At 44.5% G+C, this 18985-nt stretch overlaps 1 protein-coding gene across 2 annotated transcripts in view; it reads left to right on the forward strand.

The window, feature by feature from the left end:
* The window catches only part of LOC309845913 (uncharacterized protein), a 120793-nt gene extending 106908 nt beyond the window's left edge, over window positions 1-13885 (forward strand). For both annotated transcript variants that reach the window (XM_082694424.1, XM_082694425.1), the window contains 4 exons: window positions 1333-1519; window positions 3464-3633; window positions 10818-10957; window positions 11900-13885. The gene's annotated coding sequence lies outside the window, so the exon portion shown is untranslated. The remainder of the gene's footprint in view (window positions 1-1332; window positions 1520-3463; window positions 3634-10817; window positions 10958-11899) is intronic.
* Window positions 13886-18985: the final 5100 nt, after the last annotated feature.

The raw sequence follows: 18985 nt of genomic DNA on the forward strand, positions 1-18985 counted from the left end.
TCCACCAGTAGAAGAGTAGATAAAAGATATCTCCAGGTAGAAGGAACATAAGAAAGGCACAAATGCCTTAGCTGTTGGCACACTCACAGATGGGAATAGATCGGTGTAACCAGGATCAGATCCAATATCCATGGGAGGTATCGGTGGCTTGAAATATTCAGTCTTCAGCGATGGAGGCAAAGAACTCTATCTTATGTTCTGTCTCCTATTGTCTGGAGTGGCTTTTTGGAGAAATGCGTTAAGATAGATTCCGAGGTTGCATCTGGCTCTGAGACTGATTAGGGCTCAGAAGATGGGACCACAGTATCAGCCACATATTTTCTCTTTTATACCCTCTTTTTTTTTTTTTTTAAAGATTTTATTTATTTGACAGAGATCACAGAGAGGCAGAGAGGCAGGAAAAGAGAGAGGGGGAAGCAGGCTCCTCGCTGAGCAGAGAGCCCGATGCGGGGCTCGATCCCAGGACCCTGGGATCTTGACCTGAGCCGAAAGCAGAGGCTTTAACCCACTGAGCCACCCAGGCACCCTCTTTCATACCCTCTCTTAATTTGTCTTGCACTTGATTCTCGCTGGGCTATCTTTGACAAGGGGGGTTTGCTTCTGGTTGCCATCGGAACCCCGTTGGTGAACTGAGGCAGGATTGCTGGAACCTATGAACTGGTGAGAACCAGGTGAAATACAACCCAGTGTTCACCTTGGAGCTTCTGAATGAGTGATCCAGCCCAAGGAATGACTGATTAACTATTCATCTGGTTAGTTGTTTGGATGTCCATTTAAAAGCTGTGGGGCACAGGCATATTCTGTTTTTTTTTTTTTTTTTTTTTTTTTCAGAAGAAAAAGAGATAAAGTAGAAATTAGATCCTAGTTCAGTGTTTACCAAGGAAGTGCACATTATCAAAGCAAAGCACCCGATGATACATGTCATCTTTATTGGCGACTAGTTTTTCAATTTAGTAGTTTTTCAGAAACCAATCCAAATACTTTCCCATGCTTCTAAGGAATGTAAACATGTACTTACCGACTCTGAGTTGTAATTTGTGTGAAGCCTCTTTTTGTTGTTCGCGATTGTATTTACGCCTGATAATCTCATTGGGACACAATGTATATAGGCTTTTCATTAGTATCACTTGAAGATTTCATATCTCATTGGCATGTTCTTTTCAACTCTAGGACTTTCTTGGGGGCCACACCTTCGCATGCTAAAATCAGGATGTGTACATCGTAATATCTGAAAACCTCTCCCGTAACATTTCCCGTCCGTTCTAACTCTCACCTCCCACTCCTTCCCCTGCTACTAGTTACTAGTTCTGTGCGGTTTCTGGGCCATATTAGAACTGCAGAAACAGGGAGAGGGCGCGCCCGACGGATGGAGAACCCTTAATGATGTTGCAAAAACGGGAGAATAAGAACATGACAGCTGAGACAGAAGACGTGTCCCCCCTTCCTCTTTGTTTTGAACGCGGCTCTGGGAATGACCGACAGCTGGCAGTTTGACAGGACTCTCCCACCGCGTCTTAAGGTACTGGATAGATCTTTCATGTTCCTTCAAAGACTTCATTTCTAACATTTTAAAATTATTTTGGTTTAGTAAGATAATAAGGTAAATTGGTTATTGGTGCTGGAGCGAACAATTTTACTTCTACCTAGAGATTAAGTTCCAAAACTTACAATGTCCATCCACAGGGAATGGGAAAGGTTTTTCCGTTCAGCCCAGGCTTTGAGAATGGGGCCTGGTCCTCTATGAACATTCTTCTTGCTGTAAGTCTCCTGTTGGGCTCGGTCATCCCCCATGGTGATGCTGATAGCAAGCTCTTAAATATTTCCTGCCCAATGATTTGGACCTTAAAATAGCAGTCTTCCAGCCAACTTAAATCTTCTAGTTGCCACAGACAGGTAAGTTGTGGAAGGCTCAGCAAAGCACGAGAGATAGATACTAGAGGGTCAGACCCCAGTTCAAGCCTCGGTATTACCAGCTTTTAGATTCGGGACCTGTCTGGTCACTCCACGGCTCTAAGCCTTAGTCACTGACTCAAGCCATGCAGAAAATAATCAGTGTCAATGAGGTTTACACATTTGGAACGTGTCAGCAGCAGCCTCGGTGCTGGGCATCCAGCACTAAACAGACTTTGCTCCGACTCCTAATGAATGCTGCTCAGGAGAATGGACAAGGAAGAGTTGCCCGAGGGAGAGCCCAGGCTTGGCAATGGGGTGCCCTGGGTAGGTGAACCTTTAGGAGAAAATCCTTCAAGGCTGAGACAGGAGTCGTTATGAGCGCCTACACTTTCTTCCCTGCAAAATGGGGACACACCTGCCTTGGGTTATAATGAGGAAATAGACATGAACATAACATCCCAAAGCTGTGCCCAACAGTTCGCTATTGGGTCAGAAAACATACCTTGAATAGTGACCATCCTCAGCAGTGGGGATTAAAAAATGAGTAGGGGGGGCTGTCCCCATCCTCCTGGGTCGCAGAGGCCGGTAGTCGAGGCCTGGCTCGCTGGGCTGCCCTATTCCTGCCCTCACCCTACGTGCCTGTTCACGTGTCTCAACACCACCTGCTTAGGGAGGCCAGGAACACTTCTCTCTAGTTCACTAGTGCACATTCACAGCTTAGCAGTTCCTAGTGGACCTTTGCTACTGGCCCTATGCCCTAGAGCAGGTGCAGCTCACTCCCTGCCTTATCCTCTCTCCCTTACCTGTCCATCTCCCGCTTGTCCAACTTCCAACAGCCAAACCCTGCACTTACCTGCCTGCTGGTCTTCTCTGGCTAGCACGGGCCACTCAGGCCACACCAGAGGGAGGGAGCTGCCGAGTGCAGGGGAACTAAGTCCTCCCCCCCGCCCCCGCCGTGGCTCCTCATCCTCTGCCCTCTGAGGAATGAGTTCTAGTTACCCCATGAAGAAAACTCGATTGATAATTTACCCTACAATGGCTGACTTGCCTTCTCTTACTTGCCCCACTTCCTTACCAGTGATTGCAGGGGACCCCCCCCCACCTTTTCCCAAATAAACCACTTCCATTGGGATCATTGCCTAAATGGCTATCCAGACTGAAATGGGCACGGAGCATCCAAATCCTTATCTTATATTTGAATGATCCTGCTGCCTGTAAAGTGCCCATCGCTCCTGATAGGAACTGAAAAGGTCATGTACACTTGGAGCCACCAGTGGGGACGTGACCTGTACTGTGCTAATTAGACACATCCAATCCGCTCCCTTAAATGGGAAGCCCGTTTCATGGAGGAGGAAATGCCCAGACTGGATTCTGGGGACAGACAGTAGTAGTGAGTGGGAGTTTTTAGCATCCAGCATTGGTGGCACACGTGGTGCCTCCCTCCCCGCCATGGTCCCCCCCCCCCCCGCCATGCGTAGAGCACGGCTTCACTGAGCAGTTCCCTGGGATGTTTCTGAGCACTGCTCTTTCCCTTATATTCTCAGAACCTCTCCTCCTTTTGTCCTTTCAGAAATTCTTTGATCTCTCCGGTATCTTTTATGACAAAGGCCTTTCCTGCCAACATGTCAGGTTTGTTCCAGAAGATAAAGCCAGGAACACAGTCCTCTACCTCTGGCCAGCAGATGGGATTTAGTACAGAAGGGACGAGGAAAGCTGGAAAGCCAAGCAGGGAGCAATGAGGTAACCCACAGATCACGGACACCTGGAGGCTGTCGTCACCCCTGGGGCTGGAGGGACCGTGGACGGAGGGGGGACACCGTCTGGCAGGAGCTAGAACCACACGGAAGAGGCTGCCCGGGCGAGGTCACCGAACCACACGGAGGGGCTGCCGGGTGAGGTCACCGGTTGGGGTCCAGGACCCGAAGCTCCATAGGAAAGTGGGGCAGACAGAATGGACAAAGCATCTGGTTTTTCTTCCTTTCTCTCCTTCCAGTTTTACACCATTCCACCCAAAAGCTGAAAGTAACCAGATGCTAGAGGGCAAGGGAACCTAGAATACAGAACAGAACAGGGAAAGAGCCAGAACTGGACCAGAATGCCAACAAGGCAGCTGACTTGCACAAGTAACGGGAGCCCCCCTACTTTTTGGCTTAATGAACAACGAGAATAACCAAGGAGAGGGCTGGGACCAGAACCCCGTGTTACACCGACTCTTAAAGGATGGGGGAATGAGACGATTGCCTCTAAAGAGAAGCAGTCAGAGAGCTAGGAGGAAAGTGAGGCAGGAATAGTGTTCCAGATGCCACAGCTCCGAAGCCATCCTATCTGCCGGACTCCTAACTGGATTTCCACCAAACAGACCTCTGAATTATTCATGGAGTCTAGACAGGAGACTCAGAGTGCTTATCCGTGAGCTTTGGGTATCATCGTTTCTAATCCAGGCTACTCCCTGGGTAACTGGAGTTATTAAGTGAGGATAACAGTGCCTGCCAACTTTCACTGGGCAAGGTGAGAAGCAATGCATAATGGAGATTTTTAAATACTTGGCAAGATAGAGAAACATGTCGCAGCAGGAACCTTAATTGATAAAGTAGAGACAAGTGCATTCACTCACACAGTTGGAAATGACGGGACTGTCTTACATGACTTCCGTGAATCGATGGATTGCAACATCCTTGTTAGCAGCAGTTGCAGAAGAGAAAACAATGCTCTGTGCTTGGGATTTATGAGAAGGAATGTGGTCTAACAGAAAGAGCATCCATTTCAGATTCAGGAAAGCCTCATTCTAATCTCACCTTCACTGCTCGTTAGCCTTGTGATCTGAGACATATTTTCAACTAAGCTTCAGTCTCTTCATATTTAAAATTGCTTCTGTGCTGGGCATTGTGCTGGAATACTAACGTGCCCACATGATGGCCACTTCCTAAATATTTGTTCCCATACTCAATCTCCTTTTCTTTTTTACCATAGCACTAGCGCAGGAATGGAAAGGTAAGAAAGTAAACTAAAATTCTTTCTACAAAAAATGGCTGTAATGCATCGGGTTTATGGGGAAAGGCTTAAAGGAATTAAAAAACCAAATCTCAGCCCTCCTGCTTATTGTTGAAAGCACCAAAATCCATGGTATTATTTATCCAAGGCCACTGACTCAGCACTTCAGATGGTCTTAAAAAAAAATTATCCGTCTGGATTTTGCTTCTTAAAAAAAATCGTCATCTCACATGGCTGCTGTAAAATGTGTGTTCACATATTTTGAGTGGGATTTCATTTTTAGGGGGTGCCTTGGTATGTCTGTGACCTAAGCAAGGGGTTCTCAAGCCTTTATCCCATGGCTTCTTCTTGACACAGCTGGAAATATGATTGCCTCAAGGCCCATCACAACGAAGCAGGGCCTCTGCTATGGGCCAGCAGCACCAAGAAGTGTTGCCAAGATACAGTACAAAACACCAGACCCCCAGGTCTCCCTCTGGGGTTCTGGAACAGTGGTCTTTGGCTCAGCTGTGGAAATTTCAGTTTGTTCATTGAAATCCAAACACACCTGTCCCCTGGACAGGAAGAGGCCTAATAAAGGGACTTCCTCCTTGCTGGCTAATCTTGGGGTTTTACTCAGCCCTTAAAGGCAGTGTGGGGGCCGAGTACCACAACGCAGCCCAGCCGGGGATGGAAGCAAATCCCAGAGATGGTCACTGAGATTGGAAAGTACCAGCCAGCATAGATACTTAGGGGACCACAATGAGGGCACTCAGAGCTTGCCTTACCTTTGAAACATCAGATGGAACTCAGACAAAATCAGGGCGCCTTTAAATTCCATCCTTGTGTGGACAACCTGTATGCCTTCTCTCTCATTCTGCAGCCTGGTCTTTGGCACAATGCCTTTGATCTATTTAATTTCAGAACATGACAGGGATGCTTATCCCTATGTCAGTCATAGGCCTTTAAATCTCATCCTTGTCATGACTTTTAGAAAATAGGATTTCTAACCAAAATTTATTATTATTAAAGGAATGGCTGTAGTATCAAGCCAAACTTAACCCATGTCCTGGGTGGTGGACATCAAAAAGAAAGGTTCTCCCCCATTATTTTTTTAAGGCTAAGTTGCCCCAGCAGGCCCCTTTCCAGATAGAAAAAAAAAAAGTTTTTCCAGGGTAAGAGAGACTCATGTCCCGGGACTGTGGAATGAAATGCTCACAGAGGATAGCTTTTCTCTCGGATTGTTCCCCAGCCATGCAAACTCAGTGTTTAGGCCCACGGAACCTAACCTTGAGGCCCCTGTCAGAAGTCAGAGCTCTGGAATGACTATAAAAGCACCTGATGCTCCGCTGCCTTTTAAAATTTTTTTAAAACTTTATTCATTATTTGTCACCACTGGCCATAGTTAACCATATTCTGTTCTTTGAGGAGCCATGTACACATATTTAGCCCTTCATTTTAAAATTTATTTCCATATTCTAAATAGAATGCTACCTCTGCTCATGTTCTGTTATGGTAGATAATGTCTCCTCTATTTACCGTCCTTCTGATTTGTCACATGACAATCGCAACATCTGTATCATCTGACAGGGGAGTGGTCACTGTGGAGCCAAGGAGCCTATTACCATGTTTCCCTTCTTGTCCAGTTATTCTTTTCCCTAGAGCTGAGAATTTGGCCATTTTTTAAAAAAATGCCTAGATTTCTCCATACGTGCTAAGTCTTTCCAGTGCCTCCAATAGCGTAATACTCAAAAGCATTGTTTTTTTTTGTTTGTTTTCAGACCATTAAGTATAATAACTGACTTAATTTTCACAGGGGCTCGGTGAGGTAGGTACCTTATGGATCCATTTCATCACGGGGAAGTGTGCAGCACAGAGGGTAACTGACTAGCCTGGTGAGACCCTCCATGGCAGGCAGGACTGGTAGCAGGACCGTTGCAGCCCCCCTCCCAAGCTCAAGAAACACCACCCTTGGTGTAACTTTCTACACCGGCAAATCCACCAGGTAGTCAGTTGGAAACATTTTGGAAGGCTCTCTCTGCTGTGCATCCTGTCACCTGGGTTCGCCTGGCTCGCGTGCTGTCCACCCCTCCACCCACTGGTCCTACTCATCCGGGGTATTTCCTTCTCTCTCTCCTGGATGGATTCCTGGTTTTCTGGGTAGCATTCCTTCTTTCTTGGTTTACCTTAGAGCTTTGAGGGGAGCCATCCTTTAGAAGGCTTCTCCGACTTTTTAGGTCTTAAATAAAAAAAAAAAAAAGTTTGCATTCTGCCTAGAGAGCCCTGGGTACAGTGTTCACAGCTATTCTTACTCTCAATCCTTTAGATGTGACCCGTATTTTTTCTGTTATTGAAACTTAAAATGATGGTGGGTCTTCTGTGCACTGTGCTGGGTGCTCCGCTGTCCTTCGGGTCCAGAAAATACCCTTGTCCAGAAAAGTTCCTTGACTTTTCTCTTCCAAACCCTATTGGTTGGATGTTGGGCCCCCTGGTTTGGCCTTCTGGTTTCCTCTATTTTTTCTGAATTTTTTACGTAATTTTAGCTCTCCTATTTAAATTTCTAAGAATGCTTTCTTATCTTAATAATAATCTCAGCCTACTAGCCTCCTGACCTTGTTTGGGGAATAACTAACTTACCTCTGTGAGGTCCTTAAGGACAGCCTAATTAGACTTTCCTTCTGAGTTTCCGCTCTTCCTTTCTTGTTTTGAGGTCCCTTGCTTTTATGTTGGAGGCTTTCTTCAAATGTCAAGTAATTCTCAGCTTTCTCTTAAGATTTTAACAGTCAAACACATAAATGCTGACTGCAAGGTCTGTGTAGTTGGACATGGCTTGCCAACTGCCCAGTAATTGGATAAAGATTTTTTTCCTTTGTGGACATTATATTGAATTTCAGTGTTTGATGTGGGGGTTCCTAAAACCCACCCTGCTCTTTCTGCAACGTGGACTCTATATCCCTGCCCCGTCGCTTAGCCACTGTGTCTTCTCCTTTTCTGGCCCCACTGCTAAATTCTTAGACATGTTAATGGAGAGCAGTTTGGTTCCTGATGACCCCTGTCCTCAGGGCTCTCCTCTTTCTACCCCTAATCAGCATCACAGTCTTCCTAAATGAAGATAGTTCTAGCAAAAAGAATTACTGTTCAATCTGTGCCACAAACCCAAACATCAACTATGGAGTGGAAAACTCTAATACTTCTGTGATAGCTACGGATAAAGTCGACTTCTGGACTGATGCCAACTTACATGTAATTCTTGTTTCCTTACAACGTGTAATTATTGCATTTAGATCCATTCCACTTATTAAGATTATTACATTTATCTTGAAGTAGATTAATCTCCTTGTTGCAGTGACTCTGCTAAGACTGCGTGTTTATTTATCTTCCTGATGAGCGTGCTTCAGATTTTCTATGTATGAGAAGTCCTGTCTATCGACTTTGGATGGAACTCTCTAGACATCTTGGCAAACTTATTGTTAAGGGCTCCTTCCCAAGCCCTTAAGTGCTATAGAAACATAATGGTTGTGGATATACCTGGACCTTATCCATGATTTCCTTTACATGGAATCCAACTCTTGATTTCCTGGCCTTACACTGGGTTGTTTCCTGCTTCTTGAAGCTTCCCTAGATGCTACTTCCTTCTCTGGTCCCTGTACTCAACTTGACCTCTGATGGAAGACTGATTTGGGATCCTGAACTCCCCCCTTCTCTTCTCTACCAAGTCTCTCCAGGGGATGCCATCCAGCCCAGAGTTTTGTGCACATCACTCCCAGATTCTTACCACTCACTGTGTTATATCCCTTGGACCCTGACTCTAGTTTCCGGCTTAACAGTGTCACTTGTTTGGCATGACCAGTACCGAACTTTTGAGGTAACGCCATCGGCACACACACACTAACTGTCCCTTATACACCTCTTTCTTCCCATTTTGGAAAATGATGCCAACATCCAACCAGTTGTTCAAGCCACAAATCTGACAGTTCTCCTCGATTCTTCTCTTTCACTCAACTCACAAAAGCCATTTATAGGCACGGTATTGCTCCTACTCCAACAAACACCTTGAATCTGTCCACTTCTTTGCATTTCTAGGACTCTCGCCTTAGACAAAGACATTCTGTTTCTCCTGGACTACTACACAGGCTTCTTACCTGGTATTTTTGTGTCCAGTCTTGCCCATAACAATGATAGTAAGCTTTTTCTCAGATCATAAATTGGTTTAAAATCTTCCAAAATCTCTGTGTCTAAATCACCGTCCATCCTCTTGCTGGTTTCTCACAACCCCAAGCACATTCCCTCTCTGGAGTCTTTATACTAGCTCTTCTGCCTAGAAAGAGTTCTGGTCATTCATATATGGCTTAGTCTTCCTTGTGTTCTCATCCAAAATGTTACCTCCTCAGAGCATCTTTCCCCAGCCTCCCCCGAATCTTGGGTACCCAATCATCATCTTTCCCCTCAGCCTATTTTAATTCTGTGGATAACACTTACCACTATCTGGTACATTTTTATGTGTTTATTGTCTGTTCATTGCGCCTGCCAGAATGTAAATTCCTTAAGAGCAATGACCTTATCGCTCAACTTAGGTGGATTAAAGGCACTTTAGAAGTGAGAAAACCAGAGAGAAAGGCAACTTGCCAGAGATCATGTAGATAACAGGCGATCTGGCCTATCGCTTCAAATGTGTTCATTGTCTTAATGACCCCTACTACAGCCCATAGCTACTATTTTTAATTATACTGTTGGTTCCATCACTTTGAGCAGTTTATTTTCTTATTCTAGGGTTTTACCTTGTCAGCATTATCCCACTTGAGGCTTCTGTGACCAGAAGCCAATGATGCGTTCTGTCATTGGTCATTGGTCATCTTTATCCTTGGTTTATCAACTTTGAGAACTTTCTTTTTGGCCCTTCTTTCCTGTTGACCCACTAGAAACCCACCTTCTTGCCAAACCGCAGACTTAATAGTGTTCATGCATAGGATGGAATTGTAAATCCACAGGGTGATTATGGTTTGGTGGAAAGAGCTTTGTCTGGGGAAACTGGGCTTTTCATCGGTTTCTGTTAACCAGGAGCTCTCTGCTCCCACTTCAATTTTGTTGCCTGTCCAGCTGTGCCATGAGCAGAGGAGCATTAGAACAACCACCATTCTCACTAACTCCCATCTGTTTGGAATAATACATAGGAACATGCACTTCCCAGGGATTAAGTGAATTCATAAATAATCCAGTTAGTTGGATTAAATGAACTCATGAATATAAAAATATTTTGCTGAGTGTAAGATGTACTACAGATGTGGGGGATTAAATATAAGGGACTGCTCGCAGGAATCCGTTCCTAATGCATTCAGTATATGGCCCTCAGTAAGCATGAATGTTTCAAGTCCCCGTTAGAAGCCAGACTTTCAGAACAACTGTCTTCCTATCCCATGCACTTTTGAATAATGTTTTTTCTTAATGAAAGTGTTGTATACACAGTAACCAGTCCAAGTGGTAGAAAATGAAAACTGAAAGTTCGCTCTCACCTCAAACCCAAGTATAATGCCCAGACCCAAACAGGTATACTTAACCTTATAATAGCTCAGAACTTGACAATGAGTCAGTCTGCCATTGTTACAAGCTCTTCACAGATGAACTCCGTTGGACACTCTCAACAACCCTATGGCTCAGGGATTCCTGTGATCCTGGTTGTCTGTATGAGCAAACTGAGTCACAGCGTCAAGAAGCTGTTTGCGCAGGGTCACACAGCCACACACAGTCACGGGCGCTCACACAGCCTGGCTTCCAAGTTCATACTCCGAGGCACCTTTCCAAACAAGTATATGGAATACCTATGGTACATTCCATTGTATAATGTATCCTGCTAAGATTTTTACAATCTCCTAGATTTTTCAGTGTTCAAAATGAAGTATAAAACATAGGAAACTTGGCCACCCTGGACAACCTAGTGCTCTGGTGTTTGTCTACAGCTTACATTTCTGTAAGTGGAAAGCAGAAACAAAGGATGTGTATACTGAATGTCTCAGGCAATAACCATCAGGCTGCCGTCCACGCTGAAGAGCAATGATCACCGGGGGTCTGCAGACCCCCAGAGTCACGGAGAGGACATGTGAGTTTTATGTGCCTCTGTTTTTTTCTCTAATTACTTTTTAAATCTGAGTGCTCTGCTGTTTGACAAGGGATTTTTACCACGCAGTAAACACAACTCTCTGGGAAAAGCTTCTCCTATATCTGTGGGCTGATGTCTCTGCTCCTGGGCAGGGGGGTGAGCAGGCATCGGCGACCTCTCTGCTTCTGCTGCCTAGTACCCTGAGGCTCTGGAAAAATTACTGTGAGGCTATTCACCTTAGCTCAGCCTGAGATCTACTCTGACGGATTTATTGGCTCTTAAACCTTTACTCAAGCAGAACCTCTAAACCAATATACGGTTTCACTCACTTGCACTCCAGGGAGAGAGAGTGTGGCGAGAAGGGGGAGCAAAGTCCACCCCTCTCTGACCCCCTTGCAAACTTCTTAGGAAATGGAATTCATCATTTCTTTCCAGTTTGGGTTCCTTTTTTTAACCAGAGTTTTTCTCAGTCCATTGGTATGTGGAAATTCATTGGTGAAAGGAAGAGTAGTAAGATCATTCAGTCAACCACCACCATTAGCTGTTTTTAAAGGAAAGCGTTTAATGAGAAACTTGCAGTCTTCCCCAGCTTTTGTAGGAATGGAGGATGGAGGAAATGGCAACCATTGAAACACGAGAGAATTTAGAGCGTAAAGGAAGACCATGGAAGGAAGATCACCAGTAGTGCTATCCCTATTTTCCTACTAAAGCTCAGAGAGGATTTAAATGACTCAGCCCAATTTACTCAGAAAGGGGTGAAGCCATAGTTCCAACTCTGGTTCCTGTTTCCAAGTCCTATATCCTCTACTGCACTCGTTGGTGGTCTCCAAACCAAATGCTTTCCAATTCCATGTACTAAACACGGCTTTCCTAACTTCTGTGTGCTACAGACACAGGAGCATGCTGGGTGAAATCGAATGCAACTGTTTTACATATTGGCAGGGAAGAAAGGGAAGGAGAGAGAGACCAAGAAATGGAGACACAGATCTCTTAATGTGCTAAAAACAAAGAAGAACCTCATAACCGATGTGGTAAGTACAGAGGTCGAGGCCAGAAGAGAGGCTGTAAGACATGACCACAGAACTTAACAGCTATGGGCTGGGGTTTTTTACACATGGCCGTTGGGCATAAGGAAAGTAAAGAGTTGGAACTGAAATTGACACATAAAGCTACAACCAAGGAAGACCTGCCCCCACTCCATTAAGGGACGGGAAAGTATTGTTCACTTACTAAAGCTACTGGCAAATTTCTCACTGATCAGATATCTGGGTGGGGAAAATTTGCCACAATAAATGGCAATTTAAAAAATCTCTTCTATGCATAGGTGTAGCATGCAAATTTTAGACCCTCCTCAAGCAGGGGCACCCCAAATGAAGATATTAATGTAGAGACCATAAATATTTCTCACCAGTAAAACTCCTAGATGTCACCGAAGAATCAAATGTAAGACTTCTCTGAAGGATTACTGCCACTTCTTAAAGTACCCAAGCATTCCACAGGGAGGCTATATCCTAACTGAAAAAACGCTCACCAAGACCAAATCAAGGAAGTGGTCCACAAAACGGGAGAATCGACAGATACATGTTGGAAGAACAGCACCACAAGAATATGAGATAACCTAACAGTCTAAAGCTAACTATAAATTTAAGTACATTTACAATCATGAAGGAGATAAAGGGAGAAATAAAAAGCCCTCCTGGAAAAAAAAAAAAAAAAAAAACAACAGGAAAAGAATTGGCAGTGATGACAATCCAGTAGAACAATTCAAAATGAAACACTGTGAATAACATTCAGCAATGACCACCTTTGAGGGTGGATAGGCACAGTTAAAGAGAAAAGTGATGATATGGAAGATACATCTGAGGAAATTACCCAGAGTGTGGCAGAGAAAGACAAACAACTATGAAATCAAAATGACAGGTTTAGAGATATAAAGGATTAAAGTAGAAGTTTGAATTTAGCTTCTGAAATAGGATTTCAAAAACAAAAGTGCAAACAGGGCAATGCTTTCCGTGAAACAGCTTTGAATTGTTCAGAAGTAAGAAAAGTCCTGAGACCTCACACAGAAGCAGCCCACTGAATCTGGCACATAATCTGGTAGATTCCTCGTAGGAAAAGCAGAACACTGAAGCAAACACTAACTGAAGAGCCAGTAGAGACAACAGATAACACAGAACAAAATAATCATTAGAGTAGGGGACACATCCGCAAATGGAGACCAGAAAACTAATCTGTCTGAGCATCAGAATCCCCTGAGAAGTACATGAAAATAGTCTTTTGGTTTTACCCAGATGCTTCGGCTGGTGGTCAAGAGTGAGTATGTGTTAAACAAAACAAAACACCAAGATTTCTGGAATGATCAAGTAGGTTTAAAACCCTCTTATTCCTGAGCACCAAATACCTACACTCGTATATATACATTCACATTTTCACTACACTGATCTCAGGTGTGTGTTAGTGAAATTTTCCCCACCCCTAAAAACCATGGAGACATTTGATCTAAAACCAAGGATAATTTCTAAAAATTTTCCCCCCAATCTCTTGGAGTTTCATGCTAAATGGTGCCAGAAGATGATCCCCAAAGAACAAGGCAAGGGAGTTAACACAAGCATCTCTGACCTCATGATTCCTCAACGTTCCTACTTCTGTTTCCTCTCGTATATGTATGTCTGAGCATCAGAGGACACAGCCTTCAGCCTCAGACCTCCAGAATCCTGTGTGCGTGTTTGAGAAGGATAAATAGCCTGCATTTGAGAGCATGTGGTGAGACATGATTCCTAGCTTACTTTGTATTTCGTATTAAATACAAAAAGACACCTTAATACACTAACAGCAGAAATTCAGTCTATTTTGCCTTTATGGACATCTGTTCTCAGACTACTGGTTGTTTACCTAACTGCTATAATAAAGGCTAATTTCTACATTAAAGTAATACTTGGTATCATTGGAATATTTCATAAGTAGCCCAACACAGAAAACGTGGAACTCTCCAGAAGGGATGGAGGGCAGTGAGATTTTGCCGCATTGTTGTACACCCATGAAGTAATCTGTCTCCTCTTTGGCTTGGACTCCTTATACTGGGCTTTTCCCTTTTTGATAGAGAATGCTTCCATAAATAATAACATACCCACATGACAGAACTATGTCAGTAGAAAAATGAGGTTTTGAATGGATAGTTTACAAAAGGAAAAAAAAAAAGTATCACAAATACATAAATATTTAACTTCATTAGCAATAAAGAAAAAAATTTTTTAAGATGACAGCGCCTAATATTGGTGAAGTTATGGGCAAATGAGCACTGCTTTGCTCACTTACTTTCTAGATAGGTATTTGGTAATATGTAGCCAAAGTCTTAAAAAGTGAGATTTTTTTTTTTTGGCTCAGCAATTCCACACAAAGAGTGTATATTCTTAAAAATTGCATAAGTGCAGCACTGTTTATATTTTTAAAAAATTTGGAAACAACTTAGGAGTCATTCCAATAAATTCTGGTGCTATTCAGTGGAATACGGTTAGGAAAGATATTCCTAATACATAGGTAATAATTTAAAAGTTGCAAAATTGAAGTTAATATAAAGCAATAATTTTACTAAATTTAAATTATAGACAAGAGCCCAATGCCAAGACAGAGACCAAGAATTAAGAATGGGTGGTAGGAACTTGGGGATTTTTTTTTTCCTTTTTTACAGGGTATTTTCTGTAGGTTTTGCCATTAAATTTTATTTTTTTAGTCAAGGGAAAATTGTGGTCATCAAATTTTTAAGCGATCGGAGATAATGCCATAGATGGCATAAATGAAGGGAACCTGATTACAAGTCTATAGAAATGTGTGCGTGAAAGCAAGGGAGGCAGGGAGGAGGAAGGACTAAAAATCAACTGTGCTTTTCTTCGGTCAGTGGAATATGAGGCTAATGTTTTCTGCTTTTATGAATTTTTCCTATTTCCTAGTACAGTATCAATTGTACACTAGAAGGAAGGATTTTCCCATGATGTTTCATTCTGTACATCTCTCGTGCCACGTCAAGTACCCATTCAGAGTCCCAACACCGAATTTCTGGGCTCCATCCCGGCCACTGTATCCGCTAAGTTTGCATAAAATATAACTACTGAATTTATGATTTCAATCAGAGGAGCTAGGAGACTTTTCTAGACTCCTCTCCTGAGTCTGTCAGGAAGCCGGGCGAGATAGGGACGTGTCTGTCTCCACTCCACATTCTGTCTGGGTCTGCAGAGGGGGCGGAGAGCAAGGAGACATGGGCACTGCTGTGGCGGACCCACACTGTACTGCTCTCGCTTTCTGGCGTGGATTCCTCACACATATGCTTTGCCTCCCCACTCACAAGCAGAGGGCTCCTTGCCTACACCAGCCTGGGTGTCAGCAGGGGGCCTCCTGGCCCCAAAAGCTTTCCGTTTCAATTACTCTGTGTGGTTTCTGCACGTTGAAACTTGGCACCCACACACAGCCCTCCCCCCTGCACAACCTCCATGTTCCATTAGAAGCCATCGAGATTCTTGGTCTGGCTAGTGGCCAAAACCAGACTTCAAAAAATCACCTAGCTTCCGTCTGCTAAGATACCACACTCCCTTCCCCTTTTCAGCTTCCAGGCCCTTCTCCAGTCCTGTCTCCACACGGCCACCTGAATGAACTGATCTTGCCCCAACATGTCCCTAGATTCCACTTCAGCTTCCCATCACATGCAGGAGAATGTATATATTCCATAGATGGAAAGCAAGGTCCTTGGTGCCCCCAACTTGTCTAGTTGGCCTTGACCTTCACCAAACATTTCTGACCTTCCTCTATTGCTCTAACACACCATCTCTGGACTTGACCTACTTCCACACTTGTCTCTTTTTCCACATGTGCTTCTCTTGCCTTCTCCACTTTGTCCCTCCTTTGATACCTTTTCATGCTTCCGAAGTCACTTTGAGTGTCATTCCCTTTGGGAAGGCTTCCTGACTCCCACCTCACCGGTCTCCCCCTCCATCCCAGGTGCTCTGGCCCATGCCCCCTACCAACATCCTAGACTGTGTGCCAGTTCAGGTCTGTCCTTCACTGGATGGTGAGGTCCTTGCAAACAAGGACTGGGTTCTTCCGTGGTTTCATTCCAGTGTCTAGCCTCCATTCACACTTTCCAATGAAGGACCAACACTCAAATAAGCTCCCAGCACTTTCGCTCCTGGTATAATCTCAACACACAGAAGACATCCACAGGAATGTTCACATCGGCATTAAATGAGTTAGTCCCAAACCGGAAAGAACCCCAACAGCCTGTTCACCACAGAAGTTGGGTCAATGACCGCGTTTTCAATACATAAATCCTATGCAGCTATGAGAAGGAACGAATGAAGTTTGTGAATGAAGCTACAAAACACGTTGAGTGTAAGAGTTTACAAAAGAGTAAACGATGAATGAGGCTGTTTGTGTTAGCTCAAAAGCAGTCCTCTGCGGGGTTAGAAATCTTGGAAGTAGTTACCCTCAAAGGTACAGGGTAACAGATGCCTCTGGGAGCCCAGGAATGTTCTGCCTCTTGATCTGAAGGCTGACTGCACGGACACTTTCACACCGTGAAAATCTATACAGCTGTGTGTTAATTATTTGGGCATCTGTCTGTATCTTATACCCCAATCAACATTTTAATGTAGAGAAGTTCCCTCCGTGAAACGCGTCTCTATGTGGTGCGGAGAACAGTGACAGAAATGGGGAATGATTCCAGTGCATTGCATTGATTCATGCTCTCTTTCCCAACTTGGGACGGTGTCTCACGGCAGAAAAGAATTTTTTTTTTTTTTTTTTAATGAAAAAACTTCTGTAGAGGGTCTAGCTTTTGCTTTAACAAATGTGAAGTTCAATGGTGTCAGAGAGTTGGGCTTCTCAACTTGAATTTCAGCAGGCTCAAGTCCTTCTGGAATGCGTCAGGGTATAAATAAACAAATAACGCTAAGTGCGATGTCACCCTTACTCTGTACCCTCATCCTTCAGTTTGTGCGGCTTCTGTCCCCAGAGGGGGGTTTATGGGTTTGTGGTCCCCCCGCAGCAATCACACCTTCCCTCGGCTCTCCTGATGCACGTTTCACTGCTGCGGCTCAACACCGCAGTTCTTCTTGGTACAAAGATAAATTATCTAAATGAATCTTTCAGCTTTCCCCCTCTAAAACTGTAAGAGTCTAGAAATACCAGACTAGAGGACGCGTTTAAAATTAGATTTTCTTCTCTTGAAACAGACCATGGAGGAGCGGAGGCTGGCGACGCCGGTCTCGGAGAGGGCCACAGCCATCTTGGGTGCTTTCTGGGTGCCCCACGCCGGAGCCCGTCCAGTCACCCATGCAGGGACTCACCGAGTTTCTCTCTCACATTCTGTAATAAAAGCCTGTCCGTGTCTGCACAGATGGGAAGGCTGCTGCCACCGTCTCATTTCACATTATCCTGCACTTTTCTTCCTAAGCGCTTGACTGCCCGAAATAGAATCGTGGCTTTTGGAGTCCGCGTGTAGGAATGTAGTGGGGGGGTGGTCAGGGTTTCTGTAATCCCCTCTAATAACCACACCCTGAGGGAATTTTCCTATTGGCTACAAGATGGATGAAAGATTCAGAGGCGTGCGCAAAGTGTCTTTCGGAGAAGAGCCTCGATTTTCCTTCCGGGGGTGGTTAGGGAAGGCTGACTGTAAGCCAGGACATTAGCGCCCCACAAGGGCACAAGAGGGCCCTTTGCATGCTTATCCCCAGTAGCCCCCATCCCTGATTCTCTGCTTTCCTGGGGTCTCTTCCTCACTGGATAACGCCCCCCACCACCCGCCTCTTTAAACAGAGCTCCCCAAACAACCCACCTCCTTGCTCCTCTCTGCCTAGGTGAATTCCCTCCATCCAACCAAGTCTAATTCAAATCCCACCTCTTCTGGGAAGCCTTCCTGGATGACTTCAGCTGGCAGTGATTTCCCTCTTGTCTGAATTTTCAAAGCCGCTGCTAACAGTCATGGAGCACGTCCGTGCCGGGCAGCATTCGTAGCAGACATAGACAAAGTCACAGTCCTTACAATGACTCCACAAAGTCAGTTTTGTTATTATCCCCATTTTACAGATGAGGATCCTGAGCCCTCCAGGGTTCTCCTAGCTCCCTAATTAGATTAGAAACTCCATTTACGGGGCGCCTGGGTGGCTCAGTGGGTTAAGCCGCTGCCTTCGGCTCAGGTCATGATCTCAGTGTCCTGGGATCGAGTCCCGCATCGGGCTCTCTGCTCAGCAGGGAGCCTGCTTCCCTCTCTCTCTCTCTCTGCCTGCCTCTCCATCTACTTGTGATTTCTCTCTGTCAAATAAATAAATAAAATCTTAAAAAAAAAAAAAAAGAAACTCCATTTACCATTCTTTTTGACGTACTGCTCCTCCCTCTCCCAGCACAAGATGGGAGACTTGCAATTGCTTATTGTTCAACGTGTACTTTTCTACCTCTCTGTGTGCTTCATGGGATTTAAGATGGTGACCAAAAATTTTGGAAATCATTTCTATCCATTATATATGCTAGCTTTCCATTTCTGTCAAAGCTACTGTACAATGGAGGAGATAGGATTGATTAAAACCACAGTAACAAAAAGCCCTTGTTTGGGCTGTGGTATGCCAAGCACAGTGCTCAGTGGTGTGCACTGATGTCTCTCTCAATCCAGCTCTTCTTCCCGAGAAGATCGGAGAGAGCTTACACAACTGGCAGTAGGACCAAAGAAGTAGACGAAGCAAAGGGAATACAAACAGAAGTTTAAAAAAAAAAAAAAAAAATCCTGAGTTCAGTTATTACCCAAGAACGCATACCCTAAGGGCCCTCCTTTTCAGGGGAGCCACAAATGTGGTCTATGTGTCCTAGTGTTTGTGACAAAGAAGGACACGTAATCAATTACAACACTCCCATCGCCTCTGAGATCAAGACAATCCCTCTTTTCAGAGGAAGCACATAAATGTCTCATCAGACCATTTCCTATCACAATCCTCAGTGCAGGCCCATCTCGTCTCACAGGAAAACACGCTAGTAATATCTGTCAGGGGA

The sequence above is a fragment of the Mustela nivalis genome, assembly GCF_964662115.1.
Source record: "Mustela nivalis genome assembly, chromosome: 13".
NCBI lineage: Eukaryota > Metazoa > Chordata > Mammalia > Carnivora > Mustelidae > Mustela > Mustela nivalis.